This window comes from Salminus brasiliensis, chromosome 11 (genome assembly GCF_030463535.1).
Source record: "Salminus brasiliensis chromosome 11, fSalBra1.hap2, whole genome shotgun sequence".
Lineage (NCBI taxonomy): Eukaryota > Metazoa > Chordata > Actinopteri > Characiformes > Bryconidae > Salminus > Salminus brasiliensis.
The window spans coordinates 13,897,557-13,920,953 of NC_132888.1; positions in this window are offsets into that span (position 1 = coordinate 13,897,557).

Genomic DNA, 23,397 nt, shown 5'->3' on the forward strand with positions numbered 1-23,397 from the left:
GCTGGCACAGAGCATGACTGTTTCCATTAAAAAGGGGGTATGCGAGTTCATATCTTAAATCCTTTGTCTTTTTCCAAAACATATCTAACTGGCATATCATCTATGAAATGTTGAGTTTCCAGTGCACAATGAGACATTATTCAGCTGGGCTGTGTTGTTGTAGAATATAACAACAATATAGATTTTGCCATAATGCTAATTTAGCTTGACAGCATAACAACAAATGTATTGTAAGGTGACCTGTGACCTGGGCATATGGGCATGCAAAATAAATGTTTACCTCTTAATTTAGATAATCTGTTTTAAAACTTGGTCTTGTCCTTTGAATTGAGTTGAATTGGAATTTTGCTGATCTTTTGTAAATTTGACCAACCTAACAAAAATGGCCATACAATTCTGAATTCACACGGGGCAGATACATTGTGCAGCAACAAAAGATTTACAGTCAGTATTGGTGGACTATAAAGAGCACATACCTATATGGTATGTGTTTCTGAGGAGTATGCATACTTTACGTTTTCACTATTTTGTACACCCTCTGAACACTGTACATTTAACCTGCTTGGCAGGGCCTCCTAGATGTTTGGCTTTCTCCCTCGTTGGCTGTAGAGTCTGGAAATGCAGTTTGTCCTTGTCCAGTGTGCCAATTCTCAATTTGTCTCTTTCCCTGTTCTTTGGCCATAGATTTTAATTGTGGTCACAGGGATGTGGAGGGAATGCTTAACAGTCCACCAATATGGAGAGACTTCTTAATTATCATCTGTTTTAAAACCATTCTTCACTCCTAGCTCCTCCCATTGTCCTGTCCAGTGAGATTTTAAATGGCTGTGGGTATTGTGTCTTCTGTTATGAAAAGTTATAAAGGTTTTATAGTACTGTCACTGGTAGATGTTACTTCACCTGGGGATTTTGCTGGTCAAAATAAAGAATTTAATGTAGAGCTGGAGTTGTATAAAATACTTTAATCTTACTATCTACAAATGTCTTGCATTTTGTGGGAATTCTGCAAAAAGTTCTAGAGCTATAAGCATTACTTGTTTCTAGTATTTCTTTCCTACTGATGATGAGTGGGGCCGTCCTGACTTCTTTTGCACAGTAGATAATGCAGAATGCCCTACTCAGCTGCTGTACAGAATAATATATCAAACTGCCCTTGAACACAATGACAGTGCTCTATGTTTGTACTGAGACAGTGGAGTCAGATTTTTTTATTATTATTGTTTCACTGTTCATTCACTCATGTTTCTGAAATCAACAGCTTAGAAAATGGACATTAGTGAGGTCAGGATGTTGGATGCTCACCACCGCCCAATCAGAGGAGACATTACATGGGGTCCAAAATCTCTGGTAGCATCCCGATCCCCAATTCTCGACTTAAACACCACCCAGTTCATGAGGTCAGGCAATTTATTAAGATGAAAAAACAACCCATTTTGAATTTGCGATAATTGTGATAACTGTCAAGATCAGAAAGGTCATGTCACAATGAGTTAATACTGTTTTCTATAACTTCAGAGGACAAAATAAAATGTAGAATTTGAGTCCTGCCACTATAACGTCTGCATGACAAATTGTTTGCTTGCCATGTCCCTCATCTAAATCTTCTTCCAGATGAGCTAATTATAATGCTTGTTAGCAGTCCAGTGAAGAGACATGTACAGCCAAAAAACAACAACAAAAACAACAAAAACAAAAATGGGATGTGAAAAGTCTGGCAGATGGCTGTAGAGCTTACTGTAGTCAGCAGTATGTGATACGTTCATGCCAGTAAAAAGGGGGAGGAGGGTATTTAAAAAAAAAAGAACATCATCCTACATCTGACATGCAAGTGATGGTTGTTTTCTCTTGTGTGACTGATCCACATGTGCAGGAGTACAGATGAGCAGGTGGGGAAAAGAGACTAGAAAAAAACCTTTTATAATGACAGTGGAAGACTGTAGAAGACTTGTGTCTGTTAGCTCAACTAAATCATTAATATTATCAGATGAAATTTATTATTTATCACTCATTTTTCAGGCTTTACTGTAATAAACGGGTACAAGGAATTCATGCCAAGGAGCAATTAAGCATAGCCTTTCACCTACCATGTGTATTTTTGGGAGGTGGGAGGAAACCAGAGTACCAGGAGGAAACCATTCCAAATCGCACTCACGACCCCAGGCTGTAGCTGTGTAATACACATACCTGCAGCACTACTGCACCACCCTTAGAGTTATTAGCTATTACATTATTTTACATCATAATGATGTAATGAAACTTTTTCTTCAAAAATTAATGAGTCATAAGCTAACCAAGAATTAAGTTATTTCTTTATTTGGAACTGCATGTTAGTCCATTCATTAGTCCAGTCATTTTTAAGACATGTAGTTACTCTTGCATACTATTATTTCAGAATATTTTACATGTTATACAAATATGAATTAATATTATCCACTATTACCACGTATATTATAAGGAGGAGTAACAATTTCTATACAGGTAGAAAACTGCTGATTAGGCTGAAATAGGGAGGAAACTAGAGAAGGTGGACCCAGAAAAAAGGTACTATTACTGGATAAGGAGTTACAAAAATATTAAAATAAAATTATTATTTTTATTATTAAAAAATAATTCAATTCAAAGTTATTCATAAAACATATTACATAATACAGACTACATAACAGTGTATATGTTCTAAAAGTACTAGTAACCTATTAATTAATATAAACAAATCTAAATATTTATCACTGAAATATAAAAGTGCTACAGAAAAATCAGATCATGAAAAAACAGACTCCAATTCTTAATTGCTGATCTGTAAAATGAACCTGTTCTTGCTATGTACAGTGAAACCAATACACAGTAAATACACACTATATAGTGACTGCTCTTGTTGATTTTATAATAGATCCTCAAGTGCACATCGCTTATAGACTCAACAGTGATTCTGAAGAATATTGTACCTAGTTATGAAAGCGTTTCAGTGAAATGTGAAGATACTACATTAAATGTCATGACATTTAACTGTCATAAACATTATGTGGCAACTGTAAAATTTAAAGTCAACACTCAACACAAACTGTTCAGGAGAATTTGTGATAAGTAAAGGTATCTTAAGCCAGGGGCAAATAAAAATTTCCCCAGAAACACTGTTCCCCTCACTGAATTCAGTCTCGCTTGTGAATGAAATTAATCATTTGTTTTTGAGTGTTTCAAATGCAATATATGTAGGCCAACTGTACATGTACATATCTAGCTACATTTCAGAGTCAATACAAATGCATGCACATACTTGGTGGTACATCAACTTGCATGCAAACAGCCACAGGAGATGAAGTAACAGTGGAGGAATCAATGTTGCAAAAAAAAGCTCCATCAGAGGTTTAAAAGTGTTTCTGTACTTGCTCCTTTAGCCCTAAGTCAACACTGTTCTGTTTTGAGCTGATGCGAGTAGAGAGTCAGACTGTGGGGGGCTGACCTTGGCATGATTAAAGATCTGAGGCTCCTGCATGCTGCCTCAGTGGATTTTCTACTCTGCAGTGCCGTACTTTCCCACATACAGTATTTCCCACACTTCTATAACTCACTCATGGTGACTCAGTGACTGCAGGGCTTTGAGACGTTATATATGGAGTCATATAAATTCAGGGTATCAAAGAAGAACCTCCATATGAACAAACAGCTATTATACACATATACTATTTAGATTGCATACAATTTCCACATTCGCTATTTGAAAAGCAGTTTAATAAAACAAGCTGTGTCAAGCTGTGTACTTAAAGCTTTTCTAAACACTGTCATACTAACCATGTTCATTACCAGTGTTCTATCTTGTAGCATTTGTACCTTGTAAAAACTCTGCACCTGCACTAAGTATCTTTGGTGATGCGGGCAGGACAACACTCATGAGAACTGCACAGCGATGCATAACATAATGCGTAATGTGAGTCATATTCATGAATCGAACCCCAGTATCCCACATGATGTGGTAGCTCAGTGGCAGATAGAGGGGTTATCTGTTTCGCCACACCAACCTTTTCACTTCACCCATCAATAATACTGTTATGGCTGATCTATGTACAGTTTTAGTTCATGTGAGTAGGTGCTCAAATCAGAAAGCGTAGTAGGCAGGGGCAAGAGCAGGCAAGCGAAGGATTAGTGGTGTCTAATTGGATTTAGGTGCTATTTATTTATGCAGTCCATGATAACTAAAGTACAATTATCAAGTAAGGTCCTTAAGTCTACTCTATTCTGCTTTAATTAAGTATAAAAAGTTTCTGGGCAGGTCATTTGTATGCAACAGGCATTTCGATTGCGTATCAGTGTTCTGTGCAATGGATTCTGTTGAAATGACAGCATCCTTTAACAGTTCTTTAACATTCAAACATATGTTCTCCAGTGAAATACCTAACACTTACCTTGTGTTATTGGGTCTGAAGCCCCTCACCTGTTTCTGCGTTTCAGCTGTGCGAGAAATTATGCTGGGATTGTAATTGGTCCCACCAGCACAGCACTCGGTGCCAAGGATTTTACACATGAACAGCTCGAATTAATTACAACATAAATAAAATACACAGAATTACCATCTACCACTAGAATCTCAAGTAACTTAGGCAGGGACATCGACACAGAAAAAAAGATTTGTTTACAATAACATTTACTGTATTTGGCTGATGCTCTTATTCAGTGTGACTTATATTTAAATCATGTTGCACACATATATGAATGTAGTTTTAGAAGCCCTGCCCAAGGATTCTTATGGATGTAGCATGCCACACCAACCAATGTTACAGGTTCTCAACGGAGAGTGAGGTTTCACTGAAGATAAAAGCTAAAGATTAGATGAAAACTGCCATTTTTTCAATAGAAATCTCAAAATAGTTTATGCACTTTCTTTAAATGTATTGAGGTCAAAAGAAGTATCAAGACATTAGCTGAAGTCTTAATCTGTAGGAGACCTGCAGCACATCTGTGAGCAGAAGGTTGGATGGCACTGCCTGTTGAAGAAAAATGTCTTTTCAAGACAGTCTATTCAATTATGTAAGAGCTATAATTAAGACTGAGTTGAATGTATTCTCACACTCTCTACAAATGCTCAAGACGGTTGAGCTCATGTATTTTTTAGACTACTTGGTCAATCACAATTTATGCAAGGTTTAGGCAGAGGAAATCATGGGTCTGAATGAATTACTGTACCAACTAGTGTGTACTGTACTCACTTCCCCATTTCCACTTCTCTCAGGTCTTTTACATGCTCTCAGACCGGTATCTTCCATAATAAGGACCTTTAATAATCAAAGAACTTTGCCCTCAAAACAAAAGCTACCAGCTGTGCTAGAAAGTGAATGTGAATTGTCAGATTGGTCAAAACTGTTATATTGCTGTCTAAAGCCCTACTCAGACAGTATTAGTTTTAAAATGGGAAGTGGTGTAATTATAATTCTTACCAGAGTTTCTCAGTCCCATCCAAATGAGCCAGGTTAGTAATTTTTCCGTCAGTAAGATTCCAGTGCCTTTAACCTTCTGTAAGATATAATAGAAAAATAACTTCCTATGGGAATCAACATGTGAGTAAATATTCCATCATATTCTAAAGGATTTTTGCAAGTATGGTAGCGCTCAAGAAAGCATTTAGTTTTATCAGTCAAGTCTGTGGCAAACCTCCAGAAGACTAGGCAATGTGGTGCGAAGCTTCTGGCAGCTTTAGGCAAGTGATTGTGTAGCATAGCCTACAGCCTACATAAATGTTTTGAACATGCAGCTGCTAGTTTTCAAACAAAAATGTATTTATTGGGCTATAAGATGGTGGTTATCATCATATTTCTTTGGAGGTGACAGGAGTGCATAAATCGAGTAACCACTCCCAACTCATTCATTTATGCAGATTTCTTATCTCATGTTAATCGATCATGAATTTTACAGACCATAGTAAAACTATAGTCCACTACTAAAACGACATCACTCTCATGGCCCTCACAGGTTCAATCCCCAGAAATACCATAGCCATATATGGCCAGAAGTCCCAGAGAGGTCTTGTTCTATGGGGGGGGTCCTTCCTTTACCCCTATAACCCCATAGCATGATGTAACAATACTAGCACTTACCAATGTCTATTAAGAGTGTTCGGCTATCCAATGATGGTGTGATACCAGCAGTTAGCTTCGTGGACTTAGAGGAAACACATGCTAGCCTTCACCCTCCCAGCACTACTGGCTTTGTGATGTTGGAAATTACTAAAAACTGGTGGGGAAATGGCTGTATTAAAAGTCATTCATCTAATGGCTATATACTGGTCATGAGTCATGAGTCAGCTTTGACATGCCTAATTGCAGTAATGTATGTGCCACTGTTGAAGCCAGCGTTATTTAAATGCAACACCATTTAAATCTGAGGGTGGCAGACCATAGAACATCAGAGAATAAGAAAGCAGGTATTCAAGCTATTCATTTGTCACATTGACGTCATGAATGATACTGATAAGCTGTGCCTTTAACGTGGCTCTCTGGACTGCTGCCCAAGTCTCCCCAACTCTGCACGCTAACAGCTGATAAGAGGCTGGCTTGAGACTTTGCTAGAAAGTAGCTTGAACAGGGCTGGGAGGGGCTCAGAGATTAAGCCAGAGCTTGAGAACAATGGGCTGGCATGGCCTGGATTTCTAATGTCGACTATTTTAGGAGATGGGTATTTTACACAGTAAAAGTTTTCAGAACTGTTTCACTGCCTTGCTGTGTTTCAACAGGGACTGTATCGACAAAGTAAACTGCATTAAAGTGTGCAGAATTGCATGTTAAGAGCAACACTGCTTCATAAAACCATGTGATGCAAGTATTTTGTATAAAATTGTGTTTTTCATACTAGAACAGGGAGGCTCCTGACAGAAGAGGGGTGCTCCTATTCAGCAGTGGTGAATACTTACTGCCAGCAATCTGAGGAGGTACAAACCTTAAACCCCAGGCTTATCGATGCTTGTGAACAATGAAGGCTATCCTATCTGGTTTAAACCAACAGAAGAAATACTGTGGCTCAAGTCACTGAATTCTAAGCATTATAAGTAATTATCTGAAAAACTAGACCATCGTCTTTGGGTCATGCTGAACATTTTGCTTAAAAACCCAAGTGCCTTCTTCTGCACTTGGGTTACATATCCAGATACATCACTGAATTATAGAATACTATAGAATGACAACAATTTGATAAACATGGTCACTCCACATTCTCTATGCCTCAAGCCCTCCACTAGCCTCAAACTGTAAGCTTTGTCTATGGTCTTTGGCATGGCCTTATTCTGCAGAACTCTATAGCACAGCTGTCAGATGACTTTCAAATTGGTGGGGAAGCATATTTGATGTAATTTCAATTTTTGTCCTGGATTTTTTCTTTGCTAAAATTGTTTAGGGAAGATGAAAGTGGTATGGCATCTTGTAGGCAGAGTGCCTGTAATTTGCAAAGAGGCCTTACCTAGGACTTGATTTAGAGAGGAAGAGGCAGCAGGAGCCAGCATCTCTATGACTTCATAGTGTGGGAGCTGCATACAAATTTATGGCAGCGAGACCAGGGAGAACTTGCATCTCTAATGGGAAGATGTTCACTACAAAGTAGAGAGTGCCGCACAGTGTTTTGTCCTGAACATGGTCGCTGTTGCATCAAAACATGTTTACCATTAGTTATTTTTTAATTATTTAGAAACCAAACAGATCTTTTACACTTTGTGCATATTTGATAAGAAATTGCTCAAAAGAAATTATTCAAAATTATATGGAATAAAATTGTGAACATATAAGAATGTTATTTTTCTCAAAATATTATAAATGAATTGTTTATTATTAATTAATTAACAAATCAGCAGTGATCTTTAGTTGAATTTGTATTTTTGCAGTTTGTATCAATGCAACAAATACAAGAAAAATGTTAAAATGGTATAATTATGTTCACAACTACAGACGACCAGCTTGGTCAAGTTTCCCATGTTGATAACCAGCTAATCCAATGAACTCAAAAGAAAACATATGCTATGCTGGTCAACCATCTTGACCTGCTTGCTGGGCGTTTTCATTTTCCATGCATAACTAGCTTTTTAACCACCTTGACTACCAAAGACTATCCAGCAAAAGCTGGTCTTGAGCTGGATTTTTCCGCAGGGAAGCTACTGAAGACGTACCCTTGAAAGTATTACCCTAGTGACAGTCTGTCCTCTGAAGAGTGTAGTTTAGAGCCTGTATTTCAGCAGCACACAATGGCCTGATAAAAAAAAGCCTCAAGGCATTTGAAAAGTTGCATTAAGAAGGGTTTCGTTTTTTGGCCCCAAACTGTCCCATTAACAAAGCCAGAAAGCTCACGGCTGACTGCTTCACTGAAACCCACCATGAGTTCTTATCCCCCAACAAGGGACTAAAATCTAGTATCGACATATAAATGTTGGGAAGCTGTAAAGAGCTCTTGAGCTCAATCCCGCACAGAAAGCAGAATAAGAAATGAATCAAGAGAACAGCAGAGAGAGATAGAGGGGAAGGTGCGGATAATAAATGGCGTCAACTTATAGAACTCTCTCTCTTTTCTCAGGTTTCAGATGAATCAGAACCTGAGAAGAAACTGCAAATTGGCGAAATGAAATACAACTAAATCCACACTAAAATCTGGAATCTCTCTGGCTCAGGCCTATTCTGCCTCTACCCTTCTCCATCACTCACAATCGTTCCCTCTCTTTCACTCTCCAATCTCGCTTGGTTTATCAGGTTGCACAGCCTGCAGCTCGTGAGCCACTTTAAAACTTAATCTAGCCTGTGCCAGTCCTCCATCATCCTTTGCTAATAACCATGTGCCAGCTCCCCAGCGGCACAGGCAGATAATATTCTTTCCTTGGCCTCAGGGAGACGGCCCAGGCTGAGATGGGCTGGAAAACTCTCTTGTTGGCAGGACGGTGGATGAGCAGGTCGCAGGAGACTGACGATCTGAATGTGGAGCAGACAGCCCAGTTAAAGGGGGCGACTACAGGTAGTGCCATAAAAAGCTCTAAACCTCCTTAGGGCTTGCAGCTTGAGTAACTGAACATGGGCAAGACCTCATTTTGGGGGAGGGGAAAGTTATGTTGAATGGATGAATTTGTATCACATTTGGTGTCAGGGCTCTGAACCTCAAAAATGTGATCTGATTTTAGGAGTGGCATGATTGTTGGCACCAAACGGACTGGATTGAATATTTCTAGAATTGCTGATCTCCTGTTTTTTTTTTTTTTAGCACAGCAGCCTCAAGAGTTTACTCAGGCTGGTTTAAGCTGACCGAAAGACTAGATAGCCACTCTGTACAATTGTGATGAGCAGAAAAGCAGCTCAAAACGCAGAACATGTCGAAACCATGAGGTGGATGGTCTACAACAGCAAAAGACCACATCAGATATAACTTCTTTCAGCCATGAACAGAAGGCTGAGGCTGCAATGGGCACAGGCTCACCAAAATTATGTGGTTAAAGAAAAATATAGCCTGGTTGGATGAATCTCTGAGGCACACAAATGGTGGGGTCAGAACTTGGTGCCATGGCAGGAATCCATGGACCCAACCTGCCTTGTGTCAACAGTCTAGGCTGGTTGGAGGAGTACAGTTTTAGGACAAGCTGGGCATTTCTTTATGGCCACAATGTATCCGTGTTGTAATAGCTACTTCGAGTATGATAATGCCTCAAGTCACGAAGCAAAAGTCGTCTCAAACTGGTTTCACGAACATGACAATGAGTTTGCTGTTCTTTAGTGGCTATCTCAGTTACTCAGATGTGACCTTTGGGATGTGGTGGAATGGGAAATTCGCAGCATGAAAGTGCACCTGAAAAATTTTTAAATTGCATGATGCCCCCATGCAGTAGAATCTCAAATGAATGTTTTCAACATGTTGTGAAATCGATGTTACAAACTATTCAGGCTTTTTTTAAAAAACAAAGGGAGGCCATAACAAGTATTAATATAGTGTTCCTAATAAATCCTCGGTGAGTAAAGCTTATTACCTATTTCTTACCACCAAACTCGAAAATGTCCTCAGATCAAAAAATCACATTTCACTTCATATTCAGCATAGGCAATACATATCCACAGGTTCACAGATCTCCATAGGCCTCTAAAGTTGTATGTCTTTCTGTAATTCTCTCAGTCTGATCAGGCTTTTTCTATGGAAGAAATAAGTGGCTTAAAGAAAAACTCATCACGCTCTGTGGTAAAGAAAAGTGTTCTATAGATGTTATTAGATTTTATATCTAATAGCATCTATTAGATGTTATTTTAGATGTTCCCCACAAATGGCCATAGGTCCCCTTTGATTTATGAGCTTGTTTGTTGTTTAGCTGCACTCATGAGAATAAGTGCTAGACAAAATATAAGAATTCTGTCTTGTCATTTTTGTTGATCTTAGTTGTAGAGTACAGTAATATAATGAGTTCAAAAAAAGGGTAATACAGCATTACCACAAAGTCCAGATATAAAGTCTATATACATATACTGTATATATCATCAATGTCCCACAAAAAACTTTGCATCTCCAAAATGGCAATTTGTACAGCAACTTTAATGGTAGTCAATGAAAGATTTTATTTCAAGTCATTTTGAAGCATTTCTATTGGTTCATTGTTCATGAAATTTTGACAGACAGTAAAAAAACAACAGATTCAAATAATGTCAAAAAGTGAAAAAAATGCAAAATTGTGCTAATTCAAGAACTGCTGGATGATTAAGTAAAGATTACGGCTGCTGTTAATGATGTATTGTGGTTATTTTATTTCTAGTGCTACATGTTCTATAAAAATAGCTCATTTGTGTCTTGCACTGCCCACATAAGCACTGGGACATATGAAATCCCTTAACAAGGTCAAACATGAAGAAATGGCAGAGTGCAAGAATGGCTTGTGTGTGTGTGTGTGTGTGTGTGTGTGTGTGTGTGTGTGTGTGTGTGCGAGAGTGAGTGTGAGTGAGTGTGAGTGAGAGAGAGAGAGAAAGACACATCAATGAGAGACATTGTAGTGAAACGTAATAAGTTTATCGTTTCTAATGTGCTGAAATCTTCTTGTCTTGTTTAATCGTGACAATTTAAACTATTTAAAAAAGGTTTGAATCCATTTGTAAAAACTATTAATGTATTTACTCCCTCCCCACACTACTACACACACACATACTCTTACATACACACGTTCTCATGGAATACGTAGATGAATTCTGCATCCACAGATATCTCATCACTGCTGAGGAAAAATGATTCCCGAAGAGCATAAATCATCTGGGCTTTGAAGACTGACCTCACACTACAAGGATAGAGGACACTGCAGGCTAATGTTTCCTCACAGCAATATTACAAAGTAATTTGCTTATAGGAAGAGGAAGACCATTTACACAGTCCTTCACCTACGCATGATCAATGGTCATGTGCTGTACTGTAAATGGAAATTAAAGAACACTGGATCACATGTTTCTGTTTTTTAAATAGCCAAACAAAGAAATCCTGAACTCAAACTGAGCCCCATTTCTGTAGTATTGCGCTGTGAAGGGATATGATGAAAAATACAAGATGCCATGATTATAGAGGCCATTATTTTTCTTATATTTCATTTTTAATTCATTTTATATCAGTTTATACATCCAAATTCATATTTTTCAATCACTGGCACATTTTCAAATTACTTTTTATTATATATACCAGAGATTTTATAAACGAGGAGACCGGTCACTATCATCTTGTCATGCTCAACATAGCGTCTGTTTACATATAAAGTCCCGAGCTGAGGAGGGTCGACGTGCTAATGGGGAAAGACAACCTTTACATTACATGCTTTGTTTTGTGTTGGGTGCTGCTGGGTCTTCTTTTAGCGTTTGTAAAGGTCTTCACCAGCTTCACTGGCCTCAAAAGTTACTCACTTTCAACGCCGACTGAAGACCCATCTCTTCTAAGAGTATTTGGCCAAAGTATAGTGTTGAGTATTTTGGTTTCCACAATGACTTTTGTATTTAGTAGTATCTAAGCTTAGAGTTCTCTTTTGGATCCTAGACTATGTATTTTTGTAAGTCCCTCATGCAGATGTACCTAAAAGACATAAGGAAGGCTTTTAAAAAGAAATAAAGCAGAGTTGCAAATACACAACTAACATGGATTTTGCTGTAATCAGGTCTAGACTAGTCAATCACTAGGCATGTCACAATAACTCCAGTCAGACCTTGGCAAGACTGCCGTTTCTAAAAGCTATTCATCTCTCAGCCGGCAGCCTTTTCGTCTCAGCGGAAACTTGCCCTTCCATGTGCAGAACCATGGAAGCTTACACTGAGAGAAGATCTGTTAGCCCAGTGACATGGCAAGATATGCCACTTTTACCTGGCATAAAATTATGTGTTTGGCAAATGGTAGGTTTACGTGTCCTGTTACTGGGTTACAACCCAGATATTGTTGAGATATAATACAACGCTCTGGTTCTAGACACTTAAAAGATGGCAAAAATCATTATTTAGAGAGAAGCCATTGAACCATGTTTTGTTCCCTAAGAAATCTTCTATGACTTGAAAGAATCACTGGTTTGAACGAGACAGGCAAGAGTAAAGAAGAGTAAAGTAAATAATCCAAAGGCTCTAGGACAATTAAAAACTCTTCTTAGAACCACACTAAGAAACCAAGTACAATGTAGAATATTTTCTACCAGTGTTATCCTGTTAATCTTTGCAATGTAGGTGGACCTCTTTTGTAAGAGGATGATTGGTGTAATTTTCCACTGGACGGTTTTCGCTGAGCGCCGTGGTAAAGGAATTGTAGCTGTGGGTAGAGTGTTAAAATGTCTCATGGAAGTGTCTGACCAAGTGTGCAGAAGATGGTTTGACATTCAGCCATGTTAAAATGCTAGTTATCAAAACACAGGAAGTTTGAGTCTGACCAGACCATTTCTATGGAGTTGGGTCCTATGAGAAAAGCTGGCTCCTTATAGTGCTGCGGACAGACCAAATAGTTTTGCTCATTCCACTGGTAGCTTCAGCACAAAAGGAGTGCAAATTGCTCTTTCCTCAGTTGATGTGCTGACCTTTAGGCAGGGCATCAGGGAGTAGCTTGGAGTTAAGTGCTTCACTCAATAGCGCAGTGTCCGTGGTCAGAGAGAGGACAGTGGAATTAAACAGCCTTTTAATGACTCAATTAGGAAAGAAAATATATAGCCTTGTAGATTAGAAAGTGAAGTAACGAAGAAACAATCTGGGGGAAAATGAAATGAACATGAAGAAAAATACAAAGAGCACAAAGAGGAAAAGTGTTTCATTTTCATGAAATATGAAAATAAAAAGTATTGTTTTTAGTAACATGAAACGCAAAAAATATTTAATTAACCTGGAAAATGGTTATTAGAATAACTGTTATCTGTTCAGTCAACAAAAAGAGAGGCCTGCACAGACAGTCATACTTAAGGTGTTGTAGTAGGGGGATTGAAAATCATAGACAACTGAAATCATACTACAGGATACAGTAGATTACTGGTTACAATAAATAACCAGTAATCTACTGGCTATTTAAAGTTGTATATACTATATACTCATAGTTTTATAAATATATAGCATTGTTTTTGCAGTGCAGGTGGGTGTAAGGATGATGTCCGCAGAAAATCATGGATTGAATGTTGCAGGAAAAAATAACAAACATAATCTTGTAACAAATATAGCCTAAAATAGCACACACTCACACTGTGATGTGATGTAACCTAAAGTCGTAGTAGTTTATTTTTAATATTATATTTCTTGTGATTAATTGTACCCTCCATCCACTAAGCTGTCCAAATATCACAAATCAGACTTGCTGTAGAATAAATATAGACATTCTATGTATGGTTTAGTATTGAAAAAAATAGATCTTTTTATAGGCCATATTGATTATGCAGATTTTTGTACAGGACACACAGAATGGTTGGTCCAATGGTTGGTTGTCTAGCATGCATTTTGTAAGTAATATCGTTTACTGTTGAATGGAAATTAACATGATAAAACATGCTCTTCAAAGAGCTGTATCTGTGTTATCTTTAGACCCACCCATAAAAGCACTCTTCAAATGATCACCTCTAAATAAACGCACCAACACAGGCAGTCTTAGGTCATTGGATCAGTGCTCATTCTCCACAGTGAGCATTATCTCCACTTAAACCACTCCAACTGCTATTTGGATCATCTGAGGATTTGAAAGCCAAACTCCCTGATGATTTCAAGGGCCTTCATGACCTCCAGATCTCTGAGATTGCACTGAGCTCAAGTGTCAAACATCATCTTGCCTCTGCTTTCAGAGTGAGGTGTACTCCTCATGCAAATCCCACTGCACCATGAAACATGGAACGTTTGTCTGGAATGTTGTCTCCTCACTCTGCACAGGGTCACTGAGCAATTAAACATTCTTCAAGCAGTCCAGGCCATCTGACTCACTGCCTGTGGAGATGACAATCATTGTTGACAAGGCCTTCCTCACTGTTTGACTGTGTGTGTTTGGGGTGTGTTGCCATAGCAGGCTGAACCTTAAGAGTGACTGGTTTGGAGGACGAAAGATAATGTGTTATCTGATTTCACAACTTTGATATTAGCCTAAAAAATATATAGCTACTATTAAAGCAACATTATGTAGCATGTTTACCTTAAAATGACAGCTTAAGAATCAAAGTGAAAATATCATTTAATGACTGGTTACAGGTCTGTGTTGGTCTCTTGCTTCCTCTCCACTGGTGTTCTTGATTAGCCACATGAGTGCCATTAGGACCACTGACCAATGATAGGCTGAAATAATTGGGGGAGGAGCAAAGGGCTGATCAGAGAAGGCTGGTGTTGCAGACCATGTTTCTAGGCTTGGCTATCGGGATTCTCTTGGGCTGGATGTCTTTGCCTGTGTCTTAACTAGCTTTCTTTTAAAGTTTAGAACTGTTTGATTCCAATGTTGTGCCACCTAGGGTTTTAAACATGTAAGAGGGGTGCATCAGTACAGCACACACCATGTAGGACTCTTCTCTGTGTAGTTTTCCGAGGGTGTTCACTACCTTAAGTAGTGAACCTTATTACCTTATTACCAGGAAAGTTAAGATTACTTAACTTTGTTTCATTTATTGTGTAGCCAAGTACATTTAGACTTGAAGTAGGGAAGTGGTACTAGCTAAGATGGTGGGTTTTGTGATGTGTGGTTTTAGGTTACTGTTTGATATAATAAATCTTTTAATATAATATCTCTTTGATATAATAAATCCTGAAGCCAACAAGCCCTAGAGTTCTTCTAGAGCAATGTAGGGTCAATAGCCTGCACATACAGAGCCATTCATCCACTCTAATAACTTAATGAGCTCTGTATTGGCCATTAATGTTTGCAATCTCATTTGAGGTGGGATACATGCTGAGTTTCTAATGCACTTGCCAATCACATGTGGATTACCAAGATGGGGTTAACAGGTCATTTCATGGAGGGACTGGAGCAGTTATGGCAAATGTGTAATGAATGTAAACCTATAAAGGCTTTTATAGTATGTTCAGAATTTGAGGGCAGCTTCAGCCATCTCTGGATCAGGGACATAGACTTGATCTCAGTAATACACAGCACATCCTTCTTCACTAGATGTATTACTCTACAGTCCTACATTAGTTTTTAATTGCTTTGGCACAGTTTTAAAATGACTTTCCAAATCATTGTGTGAAATATTCATGTTTGCTGGTAGAATTTTCCACAGCATTTTACACTGTTCACACAGATTTCAGATGTTTAAGTTCATAGCAAATGCTAAGTATAGCTGCCCTCAATACACTGATGCATTGTGCCTTTGTGCTCAAAACTGCTACTGAAGCATTTCTAATTAATTTGATTACTGTTGTATTGGTCATTGCCTTCTCAAAGTAAATACTGCAAATGGTAAAAACTGTCAAATACATAATATTACGGATCAACTTCAGCTATGTGAGAATTACATCTCTGCATTGTGTGACAATGTGCTTTCAAGCTGTGGTTCCTGAGAATGGCAGGCAGCCAAACAGGGACGGATTACCAAAAAGTGCATAGTCATCTGAAATGGTCAGGGAATATTGTCAAACCTATATTTATTTATTTTTTTTACATTGGAAACCCAACTCAGACATTTTAAAAGCCTGTGCTTAGGCACAAATGGAGAATTTCATATTTGTGGTTGTGGAATAAAATGGTTGTACTTTATTTTGAGGTGAACATTAAACATTGTTCAAACATGACATTCAAACTGAAAGAAAATTGAGTGTCCTTATATTAAGGTTTCAGAAAGCTTTTGATAAACTAAACAGCATTGTGCTTTTGTGAACACAGGCCTAAACAGCACATGCATTTTAGCCCAACACAACCCCACCTTTACAATATGGGCATTGAATTTGGGTCAATGGCGACAGAGATGAGTGAGAAACTGGCATAGAAGCTTAACAAAAACTGTTAAAACTGCATAAACAGAGGAGGGGGAAAACCATTTGTCCACAAAAACAAGTAAATAAACCAATAACTCCAAAATTTCCTCACCAACAATTAAAGAATGTGGAGTCGCACCCACCCTCTAGCCTAAGAAACTAAACCTAGCTATACAATGTGGAATGTATAGTTGCACCTCTCTTACCTGTTTAAAATCCAAACCCAAACTAAGCTCACCCAAGGCACAAGAAATCCAATGTCCTGTAAATTATGACAGGAATGCTGTTAAATTTACCCAAACTAAAGCACAACATAAGAGGCAATCACTTAAAGTTAGGAACTACTGAAAAAATTAATGGTTGTAAAATCAAAACACATCCCAAACATTAAAATCAGTATTTTAAAAAAGAAAAAGTCAGAAAACATGCAACTAAAAACACCCAAACCAAAAACAAGGGCAGTTTGCTTCTGCCTTTAAAGAGTAGGCTCCTCCCCAAAATTGTTTCAGCCAGGACTCATTGGTCAGTGGTCCTCATGTGATTCATGCAGTTAAGCAAGTATATGAGAGAGAGAGAGAGAGAGAGAGAGAGAGAGAGAGAGAGAGAGAGAGAGAGAGTTTGCATGTAACAACATTTATGAGTACTGGATTTACATTAATGAACGTGGAGGATTAATCCACACCTCAGCGTCTAATTACAGGTGCTCTCACACAACAGTGCTATGACTCCAGGCTGGAGTTAGCTTTGTATTATTGCATACTTTTTATGCCATAATGCTGTCCTGCTCTCGTTGGTTCATTCACAGCTGGTGCCCTGTTCAGGGGCTATTCCTGCCCTGCTCCCAATGATTCCAAGTAGACTCTAGACCAGGGGTGGGCAATTCCAGTCCTGGGGGCCTGGATTCTGCACAGTTTTGTGCTTTTCAACTTACCTATTAATTGCCAGGTTTAGTAGGTCTGTTAGAGCAGAAATAAATAAGCAAACTGTGCTGGACTGGAACCCTAAATGCCCACCCCTGCTCTAGACCCACCATAACCCTGACCAGGGAGAAGCGGATAAGAAGATGGATGAATGGATGGATGGTTGATGAGCTATCTGGTGTCGACCAGAGGAGGTTCTACTATTGAGTCTTGGAGTCTCCCAGTTTCTTCCTCTTGATTTAAGTTTTCTTCTTACATATGGCCTGGATTTGCAAGGCTACAAAGTGACAATGTCCAAAGTAAAAAGCACTATATAAATACAATTTAATTGAAGTGAACTTAGCTTCAGTCTTTAGCTCTGAACTATTTTCATTGTGGATAAAAGAAAACAATCCCGACATAAACCACTACGACACTCTCACAAGAGCACGAAGGAAACATATTGTAGTAACTGATGATCAGGTTTGTTTTGATGATCAGAGTGTTTTTTGATAAGGAGAGGTTAAAAGAATACTGATTGCACTGTCCTGAATATCAACAGTCTGCTATTGTGGAATGTGGTCAGTATGCATTGTATATTTTGCAAAAAGTGGAAATAATTAATAAACCAGCAGCCTAATTATGTTTGTGATGTAAAATAGAAAACGAGCAATGAATATGTTTCAGAGGACATAAAACTAGGGTTCGCAAATACTTTTTAGGGGGTACTACTGGGAGTTGCTCATTTTCAGGGTGTGCTTCAGTTTTTTGGAGTGCCTGCCCAAACAATTTAGGGTTATTTTAGGTTATAATGTTGGGTAAATAAATATTATTATATGTTTATGAAGTTGTCACAAAACATGCATACATCTAATTGCTGAATGTATTATTTACAGTGAATGTACCTCAGTACTGTAGGTATATATGTATTTTATTTTTTTTGTTTTAAGTTGACAAACCAACAAAGATCCTTATACATCAAGATTTTTATTTAGGTTCCAACATTGTCCTTGTTTCTTGTTTTGATACTTGGTCAGTTGTCATCACTAAAAACTCAAGGTGATAGCTGTAGTTTAATGGATGCATTATGGAGATGCTTGGCACACATGCAAGGCTGTGTGACATTGAGAAAGTGAGAAAATAGTTTGTTCTTACTCAGCCTGTCAAAACAAGTCCTTCCCCTAAAGAATATATGAATAATGTAAATAATAATAATAACAATGATAATAATGTCAGTAAAATCAGTGCTTTCATCGTTATGTGCTTTAAGAACATTCCTTTCATGCTGTTTTGTATGGTGAACTGCAGATTGCAAATAGCAAAAGGAAATCTCAGCTGTATCCAGGAGTGCTAATTTGATTCAGTAGTGTAATAGAAGAATTATTGCCAAAGGAAATCAGAGGCCTGTGTGGGAGTACTCTCTGTTTGATTGTTTGCTTGCATATGGTGTGAATACAGCACATAGGATATTGTAATGTGTCACAGCTGCGATGTCAATAGCAGGGCCAATCCATTCAGTCAGTAAGCTGTCACTGATCCCAATTTATCCATGAAAACATGTGAAACATCTGACTTTTTTCTCACATGGCATTTTTTCTGTTTCTGCATATGTCAGTATTTTCTATTTGGTCATGCTTTGTGCACTGTATGCACTGTATGCTTGTGTAAATGTGTGGCATAAAATCAGGTGTGTTTGCACTGTGTATACTGTACTTATAAATAATGCAGTTGATATACAGTAGGATTTGCACCACTGCCCTCCATGCAGCTGACTGGGACTGGGTTACCAATCGCACAGGAAAGAACAACCTACTGTATCAGTAAGAGTGCTTGAGTAAGACTCCTAACATTACACTGACTTAGACCTCTAACATGATTAAACTGTAAGTCACATGCATCAAACATAGAAATGTCCTATGTTCTCCAGCTGCTCTTATGTGAATATTAATGTGTCTGAAATCCTTTAAAATAATGGAGATAATGAACATTACAGTAACCATAAGACATGAAAGCATGCAGCTACAGTGCGGCCTCAGCATCGTAGTGCACTGGATTTTGAAACAAAATCATGACCATGAAGTGCTGACTGTCAGCTTCAGTTTGAGCATATGTATGTCCACATATAAAGTAGAGCTCTTTAGCTCTAGTGCCGGATAGAGCACAGTCATCAGCACAGTTTGGTCATTTCCATGCCCAAACACACCTGGTTTAACTCATCTTTTAAGGTTAGACTAGGTTTAGTAGTTTAGTTAGGTTTAGTGAGTGCATTTATATGCACTTCATAATCTGATAACTGCAAAAAATCAGATTTTTAGTTCATTTGTTTAACCTCCTTTAGTCCCCAGACATGTGGGCTTATGCATAGTATGGGCTCTGATATTTTTCACTCAATATTACACAAAGCTCAGCATTGACATGTGTCACTGTTTCATTTAATATTCAGTAAATTCAAATACAGATAAAACAGCTTAAAGATTGCATTGTTTATTGGTATTCTGCTTTGTACAGCCAAGCACAGAGATGACCTTCTCTACACATTCTCAAATTGCTTTGAGTGCCACAATTTGCCTACCACATCTCAGGAAACTTGGTTGTGATAGCTATGTTTGTGTAGGCTCTCCTGGTGTGGGGATGTTGAAGGTTAAATGTGCTGAAATATTATTTTGTAGAAGCAGTGGAATGGATTTATTCCATTTCACCTCATAACCTGATAAGAAATTACATTTTGAAGATGATCTGCAGGGAGATGACAATGATAGCCTTGTGTCTCTTTTACATTGCTAGAACAAAGCAAAGAAATGCACAAGCATTTACATCATGAAGCAGAAATCAACAGAAGGGGTCTAAACAGAGGTATTCAACATTTAAAAGCCTGCATTTTATCCACAGGAAAATGGTTGATTAGCAAAACTGTTAAGGGACTAATCTTTAGTCTTGGGAGATTATTCAATAATGAGTGTTATTTTTAAACCTAGCACAGCACCTCCCCACATTCTCAAAGTGAGCTAATATAATGTCTAGAGAGTAGATTCAAGATGTGTCATTTGCTTCACAGTCTGTTACTTTTGTCTTTCGACAGGAGGACTAAATAGGATCAATGCCAGCAAACATTCTATGGAGCTCTTCCACGAGATTTTACAGATTACTGTGTTCAGGTGGCTGCATTACCTCAATTAATAGTTATCCCTATTTTTTAATCTATAGCTCAGATTTTGGAGCAATCCCATGATCATTCCCTGGTGTGCACTTTTCACAAAAAATGTGTGTTTAAAGTCTTATGGTTTCGGCTTGATATGTAATATTCCTCTAGCTGTTCTGTTAGCTTTCCCCGGAGGTCTGAAATATTAAAGACTTAAATGCTCCTTTCTGCACAACAATTTACATCTAGCAGTGTGACTCATGTTAAATAATTCATGACCTCTCTATCCCAGAAGCCCAGACAGTACTTTAACACTTGTCCATGCTTTTCCCTCATGTGATGAGAGTGGTGTGCTGCTTTGAATTGAAATACAGCTGCTTAATGCTTTCCTTCTACAGAAACAGCGGCAGTTGTTTACAGTAATGCATTTAGGTTGAGTGAACTGCTTCAACTCTTGACAGGAGCCATAGATCTTGAAGGATGGGGTTTTTGGTTATTGTTAATAAACATTAATAATTTGATTTCTTTACATAATTAATTCTTTACATAATTAATTTATTAGAATTTTACCTGTATAAATATCAAATAAAATAATTCTCCAAACAATAATAACCTAGTGTGTTTTCAGGTGGTAGTAACATCTTGCTGCTGCAGCTTTGCACAGGGATGATTGTGCTATGAATACCTGCGGGGTGTGTGACGGGATTCATAGATTGAGAAGAGGTGATACAGGGCAGTGAGTGTCTTGTTGGATGTGTGGAAAATGGGTTGCAAAGCAGATGTTAATGATGGGCATAAACTAGTGATTGCCTTTGGGCGTGCCACAGGTCATAGTGTGAAAGAAGGAGCTGAATTTGCAGGTGTATGGAAGAGTACAGTCATATGGGTCTACCAGCAGTGGCAAAAATATCAGTCTTCATTGAATTCAGAATTGGGAAGGGAGAAACTGATGGACAGGAACCACTGGTGTGTTTAACGACTTATAAATGAAAATCGCTTCACCTCCAGGTAAGAGTTGATATAACCAATTTCTGAGCTATATATATATAGTGCTGAGCTGAGAAAAACTAGAATAACGTTTAACACCTTAATTTTGAAGTAATGTAAAACACTACAACAATTTAATTTCAGTTGAATAAAATAATAATTAAAAATAAATAAAACGTTAATGTTAGATGGATTGTGTTAGAATGTTAGAATAGCTAGTAGCACACTTTTGATTCTATCCAGACAAGAATGAGAAAGAGAAATATATATATATATATATATATATATATATATATATATATATATATATATATATATATATGAGAGAGAGAGAGAGAGAAAGAGAGAGAGAGAGAGAGAGAGAGAGAGAGAGAGAGAGAGAAAGAGACTGTCTCCCCTGTCCATTGATTCTGCGTTTGGCATGGAGTTCAGTCCAATTACCCTCGGTTGCTCACTGGAAAATTGGAAAATTACCCTAGTGAGCTTTCAGGTATATCACACTCACCGCTAGCAATACTAAGTGTATGAGATGCTAATACACGTCTCAAGCATGTCCATCTCCAGATGAGCTCAAATGTTGCACTGCACCCTTGGAGCCCTGTTTTTAAAATACATTCTGTTTTTAAAATACATTTTTACTGCTTTGAAATCATTTAGAAATGCAACAGACCAGGATATCCAGAGTATCCCATTCCATTAGCAACTATTTACAGTATAAACATGATGTATATATCATTATGCTTATAATGCCACTAGACTTTTAGATAATTAATGCAATTGTAACGTAGTCTAGCACTCAATGTGCTGAGTCTCTCACAGGAATATCATTTAGATAAGAAGAAGAAGTCACATGGGACACATGTCCAGGCATGTATTCAGACACTTTATGCATCAATGTTTCAATCAGTATAACACATGTTGTATGTGTTTTCAAATTTATAAATTTATAAAAAGTGACACAGCTGTGTTTTGAGCTGTTGTATAGATTTGACCATATTAAAGATGAAAGGGGTATTGCTAGATTTTAGATACATAGTATTTAATTCATATAAAAGGAATGTTGCTACAAATCTAACAAATATTAACACATATTTCATACAGATATCTCTTCAGTACACTGACACGTTTCAATTACAACATTATACATTCGGTCAACATCAACAGTATGTGCTGCCTGTAGAAAGTATGAGCAGACAGTTTTAAACAAACACTTTTAAATCTATTACAGATTACTAATTACCTGTTTAAAATGTAATTGCAATGTAACCCAAAGGATTGCTATATTAAAGTAAAGTAATCTGATTACTGTCCAATACTTTTGGATTGCTTGTCTTTTTAAAGTCATACGTTCAAATACAGACAAAAGAAAAACATTTTGTATTAAATTCACATGGAACTGTCCTGTGTTTCTACATCAAACACTCTTGTGTCCTAATGAGAAAAAACAAATGTCTACTAACCTATATATAGCTTATATACCAAAACCACCTCCAACTATCTCCAAAATGAGTAATTTACACAAAAACATTTGTAAAAAATAAAAAGTAATGTTTAAATAATGACTGAAACAAACAGCTTAGACCAGCATGCATTCCATGTTCATCTAAAGTAGTCTATTATTAGTAATAAACTGGTTTATTATTAGTAATAAACTGTTTTTTTATTATTATTATTATTATTATTATTATTATTATTATTATTTTTATGGATGGTCTGGTTGGCAGATGTGTGCTTGTTTTTCTAGCAGGATTTATTTTAGATTATGTATAAACCTAAAAACATTTATAAAAATAATATCAGTACCAAAATATTACACAGAAACACAACTGTACACTTGATTAGATACATAAAGATACAGCTTTCAGCAGTCGGCTAATCATACAGCAGTCCTAGCTCGTCAACATGGATGGCAATTTTTTTACTTTCCAATGCTTCTTTAAGTTTGAGTCTTTTGAAGCGAGGAGGTTATTTAGTGCAGGGAGGCAGATTTTAAATCTGAGAGTGATATTATTTT